The 6,202-nt window shown below is 40.7% G+C and overlaps 1 pseudogene; it reads right to left on the bottom strand.

Moving 5' to 3' along the window:
• Positions 1-344: 344 nt before the first annotated feature.
• Positions 345-5,345, bottom strand: LOC127684062 (adiponectin receptor protein 2-like; annotated as a pseudogene).
• Between the last annotated feature and the right edge of the window lie 857 nt (positions 5,346-6,202).

The raw sequence follows: 6,202 nt of genomic DNA, 5'->3' as shown, positions 1-6,202 counted from the left end.
TTCCCCATCTTCTACAAATAAATATGATTGCACCAGAAGCCAGTCTGTCAGGCAACGGTCTTGCAAAGAGTTGTTCTCAATGGGCAGATCCCAAAAGGAAGCCAGGGGATGAGACATTTCTCCTTTTCTCTAAATTGATGCATTCCATCCTTTGAGGTATGATTTATTTTTGTTTTTCTCTTCTTAGTCTTGTTCTTGTACCCCGTGGAGCCCTTGGGCCAACATAAGGCCCGTGAGGCTGTCCAAGTTTTTGGGGCTTCTCTGGTACTGGTACCGACAGCCAGTAAAAAGGCCTGCGGGAGAGGGCTTGGCTCAGGGTCAAAGTCCCTGGTTCCTGGAGAGTATCACAGTGCATCCTCTTCAGTGCAGCCCCTGCCGATCATGACCGAAATTCCTGCAGGTTTGAGACTCAGTGGAAGTGACAAAGGCACCAGCAACCACAAAGATGTGGAAGAGCTGATAAGAGTGAAACCAGATGTCACTTTTGCCAAGAAAGAGGCGCTCAGGATACGGGCCACATAGAGGGCAGTTCTGTGATATATAGGCTAGTCTTGAGCATTAGCCAGCCTATCTGCCCTATGGTGGCAGCCTTCAGGAACCCTTCTGAGATGACATAATGCAAGGTAGGGATGATCCCACTCAAGCCTAAGCCCGCGAGCACTCCTGCTCTGACCCCCCCATACTCAGCGGGTGGCAAACATGTCCCACTGAGAGATGGTAATGGCTGCAATGCCCAGCACACAGACGACAATCAGGTAGATGAAGCAAGGTTGTGGATTACAGTAGAAAGAATAATAAAGCCAAAGAACAAAACTTCCCATGATCAGAAGAGCAATACCAGAGTAACCAATTTAGAGAAGAAGCGGGAGACCCCTTCTGAATGGAAGTACACGCGTGGAAGAGCCATGAAAAGGAAAGGCAGAAAATGGCTCCCAAGAAGAACAACCCAAAGACCACCTTCGCTTGCAGAGGGGCCACAAAACATAAATTTGGGTGAAACATATAATGCCTGTCTCTGTGTGTATTCTAAAAATGCTCTTAAAACAGGCCAGGAAAGAAGGCATAGGAGGCCGGTGTCTGTGGAGAAGGAAATCATTATCCTTAAGCCAATCAGTGAAGGATCACTCGCCATGGGCTTTCCCATACCTTACAAACAAACTCTTCCATTCCATTCGTTCCATAGCATGATGGGCTTGCAGGAGAGGGGACATGCCCATAAACCCTTCATCTTCCTGGGAATTGTCATCGTTACACTTGAGTTTCTCAGGGCTTTTTTCGTAATAGGAAGAACAAACTCTAAACTGAGCTCCGAATCTCCTTGGTTGCTGTCACTATTACCTCCCCTTGTATCATCGAGTTTCTGAGCCTTATATCTGGCTCTGGGGTCCTGGGGCACCCCAATCAGTGTTTGGCTGGCTCGTTGATGGGATACCAAATCCTTTCCTACAAAGTGGTCTTCCTTTCTGTCCCTTCTTCTTGGGAGAATGGATGTTTAAGGAATGGTGAGTTAACCCTCCTTCTGTCCCGGGCAATGTGCTGAGCCCAGTAAGCCATGCTTGAGCCACAGCCCCTCACTGTTCAGCTGCCTCAGGAAGCAGCGCCTCAGGGAGGGGAGAGGGAGCGGGGAGGCCGCTCTCTGGAGCCACTGCCACCGCGGTATCTGCCTCCGCGGCTCCCCCTCAAGATGATATTCCTTTTATATATATTTTTTTTAATATTTTTATTTTCTATATTCTTTGTTTAGATTCAAGATGATATTCTTAAGTTCCATCCATTTGCCTGCAAATCTCATGAAGCCTTTCTTTTTAATAGCTGAGTAGTACTCCATTGTGTAAATGTACCACGTTTTCTATATCCATTCCTCTCTTGAGGTACATCTGGGTCCTTTCCAGCTTCTGGCCATTATAATAAATAAGGCTGCTATGAACATAGTGGAGGATGTGTCCTTATTACAGGTTGGAACATCTTCTGGTTATATGTTGAAGCTAGGTTGAGATTTTTTTCTTAGAAAACAATTTGGAGTTCAGAGAGGTATACTCTTATTAGTTAAGCTAGGAACTGCTTATGGTTAGGGGACAAGAACAATGGCATGTGTCCTTGTTATATATTGAAGCATCTTCTGGGTATATGCCCAGGAGTGTTATAGCTGGGTCCTCAGGTAGTACTATGTCCACTTTGCTGAGGGACTTCCAAACTGATTTCCAGAGTGGTTATGCAAGCTTCAAATCCCACCAGCAATGGAGGAATGTTCCTCTTTCTTCACATCCTCCCCAACATCTGCTGTCCCCTGAGTTTTTCATCTTAGCCATTCTGACTGGTGCGAGGTGGAATCTCAGGTTTGCCCTGATCTTCACCTCCCTGATAACTAAGGATACTGAACATTTCTTTAGGCTTTACCCTTTGTGTTTCTCAGTTGAGAACTCTCTGTTTAGCTCTGTTCCCCATTTTTAATAGGGTTACTTTTTTCCTCTGGAATCTAACTTCATGAGTTCTTTTTTATATATTGGATATTAGTCCTCTATCAGATGTAGGATTGGTAAAGATCTTTTCCCTAACAGTTGGCTGCCATTTTTGTCCTATTGACAGCGTCATTTGCCTTGCAGAAGCTTTGCAGTTTTATGAGGTCCCATTTTTCAATTCTTGATCTTAGAGCATAAGCCACTGGTGTTCTGTTTAAGATCTTTTCCCCTGTGCCCATGAGTTTGAGACTTTTCTACACTTTCTCCTCCATTAGATTCAGGGCATATGGTTTTATGTGGAGGTTCTTGGTCTACTTGGACTTGAACTTTGTACAGGGAGATGAGAATGGATCAATTTGCATTCTTCTACATGAACCAGTGTTATTTGCTGAAAAGGCTGTCTTTTTTCCACTGGGTGATTTTAGCTCCTTTGTCAAAGATCAAGTGACCATAGGTGTGTAGGTCCTGCTGGGATATATGAACTATGGAACAAAATAATAATGTGTGGAAGGTTGGAACATTATTCCTTTATTCCATCAACTATGTGTATGTATGTATATAAAGTTTGTATGAGTGTGGGTTGGCATATTCCTTCTACCTATTAACTCTTGTTTGTATGTACAGCTTTGTGTGTTGAAGCTTGCTCCATCCATCAACTGTGTGTATTTATGAATGTATGTGTGTATCTGAAATGTTTGGATCCTGCTTGCTGGAGATTTCCTCTAACCATTCTATGTGTGAAAGTGTATGAATCTGTTTGTAGGTCTGTATGCATGTATGTATGTGTGTATGTATATATTTGTATTTGTATGTATAAAGTTATTGGAATCTGCCTCTTGCTTCATTTACTCAGTGTGTGTGTGTGTGTGTGTGTGTGTGTGTGTGTGTGTGCATATTTTCTATCTTTCTTTCTCTTTCTCATCAACCCCATAGTGTTAAAAGTGTTCATAGTTTTTCCACTGGACACAGGAAGTACTAGCCCCAGTAAATTAAGCTTTGTTTCCTTTGAAAAAAGTCTGCATAGTAACTTCTCTAATTGCTGGTTGCTATTGGTAGCAGCCCTTTTAACTATCTGGAGTCACTTAATTTATTAGCTTTAAACACTGCTCTAACAGATGCCTGTCAGTTTACCTACCAAATGGATGCCAAAGCAAGTACACTGGCACCCACAGTCAGTATAGTAATGACTCATGGAAGGCAAGAAAGTCGTTTGATTTAACATGATTTAGTATATGCGGTTGTCTCAAACTTTGAAATTCTGATCCCTAGTAGTTTATTTTATGTGCATTTAAAAGCACAGCACAATTTGGTGAAAAAATTCTTGGTGGTAAATATCTCAAGCTCCTGTGTACAATAAAGCTTAAGATGGGACTAAAACAGAATCCTTTGTAGAGTACATGTGATATCTTCCATAAAGATATGTTCCACAGATTGACAAGCTCATGAATAGGGTCTGGGAGAGGATCCAGTGTGGTGTCAGACACACAGATAGCACTAAGTTCTCTAGGCTATTAAACATTTCTACTTTGAGCCTTCTGGGTAAAAAGCAAGTTACACACCTCTCTCTTTGAAGAGACAACTTGTGTTTGACATTCCTGGATCCTGTAATGCTTATCTGTGAACATAAGAACTTCCGTGCCTCCCACATGACTTAAACTTTTTGTAAAAATTAATACTACTTTTGTTTACTCAGGACTTGAATGTTTTGAACTTACATTAGAATACTGTCTGACAAATATGCACATCTGCTTCCCTTTTCATGTCTTGTGAAGTGTTTTACAAACAAGCAAAGCTAGTATTGAAACAAAATAAATCACCTCTAAGTAAAACTGACTAGTATTAAAATAGACTAATTTTCAGATCTCTTTGCAAGAATAACAGCCCTACATACTCTGATGTGAAAATTACCAATTTGAGATACAGTCTGTTGGAAAACTTGTTATATCTTGAGTATCATTGATTGAATTTGTATAAGATACACAGTCACTACAGACTTAATAACATTTATGTTGTCAGTGTTAAGGACCCACCACTATCAGCAAACCAAATCATGAAGTCACTTAAAACAAATACACAGTTATGGGCTATGTATAATCTGGTTTATCTTTAGAATTTTTTAGGGCAATGTTTTTTTTGCCTGTGATTTTATGCCAATAGATACACATTTTAATTCTAAAATGAAAATTTTAAAGTTACAATAGTTTCCTGATTTTTAAGCCATTTTTTCTTAGAATAATTTGGGGATTATAAAACATTTCGAACACCAAATTCCTGTAGATATTCTACAAGGAACTTGGTTTTTTAAAGTCCTATTGCTATTTGACCTTAAAAAATAATTATCATCAAACATTTAAAAAAGCTAATGGCATCTATGGAGTAATAAAAAAATTTCAGTAGGTCATCAAGTTTAAATCTTTTCAATTTGCTAATACATTTGTCTTGTCTAGCACAGCTTAGGGGAAGACCTAATTAGGATATCAAGGAAACCAAGAAAGAAGAAACAACACAAGAAGAAAGAAAAGCTAGAGTTGAGAAGACTGGACTCTGATGGAAAAACTATAGTACTCCAAAAGTCAACATGTTTATTACATATGGAGAACTAGGTTGTTGCATACAGCTGAATCATGTAGATGACTGCTTATTACATACAGCTGAAAGAGGAGTTCGATATAGGTCATCTAGGCACAAGCAGTCTCTGTGGGGAAACAGGCTTCATGTAGTGAATATCTTGGGAGTGTGGAAAAGCTTTTATGCTTGCTGTCTGCACACACTACCAGCATCAGCACATGAAGGCTTTGGCATCCTTCTGAGCCTCGCCCACTGAGAGGTTTTGTCTTTTACCCATGGGTCTGAGGTTATAAGGTCTTTGACATGGCTGCACTCCATGTCAACTGCTCACCTCCACCTAACTTGACTCATTCAGAAATTGCTCCACATCTCACAGTTGTCCCTCAGTTTTCTATTCAGTCTGATCACCCACTAAATGAACTTGTTTGGCAAAGTGGAGAGAGGTTAAGGGTCTAGCACCAACTCCTATGGTTCTTCTTTCTTCTTGATTCTTCTTGATTCAGTGAAAAGGGGGAAGATCAACTGCAGGGGAGATATTTAGGGTTGCTGTAAAATACTAAAACCTTTACCTATCATAAGTCTAAGTCACTTTCCTAATGTAGCTGACCTGCCTGATTCTTTTGAGACCAGAAACTGCAGTCTCTGGGGTTTAGTACCTCACTGTAAAACAGCACAGGACAAAATAAAGTTTTTACTTCAAGCCTTTTCCCTCTTGGCAAGATGCTCTCTCCCTAGTCAGAGCTGGAGGCGGGGTGGGGTGTGGAAGAGGTGCAGGTCTTGGAGCAATAAACTTCTTTTGAAACAGGAGAAAAGATTCACTCTAGCAGAAGGAAAAACTTTTACACAAGCATATATAGATTAAACTCACAGAAATTTACATATAGATTCATTCATCCATATCCATTCAAACAAGTTGGGCCCAGCTTGCATACTGTCTTACACACACACAGACACACAGACACACAGACACACACACACACACACACACACACACACACACACACACAGAGAGAGAGAGAGAGAGAGAGAGAGAGAGAGAGAGAAATACCAAGTACCAGTGCAAAAAGGACTCACACTCACACTCATCCTGGATGAAAACTGAGTTACATTCTTTATTGCATAGAGAAAGGAAAAGCTTCTACCCTTTTATTGCTAAATGAATTAAAACCAATATT

Source organism: Apodemus sylvaticus, chromosome 5 (assembly GCF_947179515.1).
Source record: "Apodemus sylvaticus chromosome 5, mApoSyl1.1, whole genome shotgun sequence".
In the NCBI taxonomy this organism is placed as follows: Eukaryota; Metazoa; Chordata; class Mammalia; order Rodentia; family Muridae; genus Apodemus; species Apodemus sylvaticus.
The sequence above is the reverse complement of the archived record's forward strand: the minus strand, read 5'-3'. Positions and strand labels throughout refer to the sequence as shown.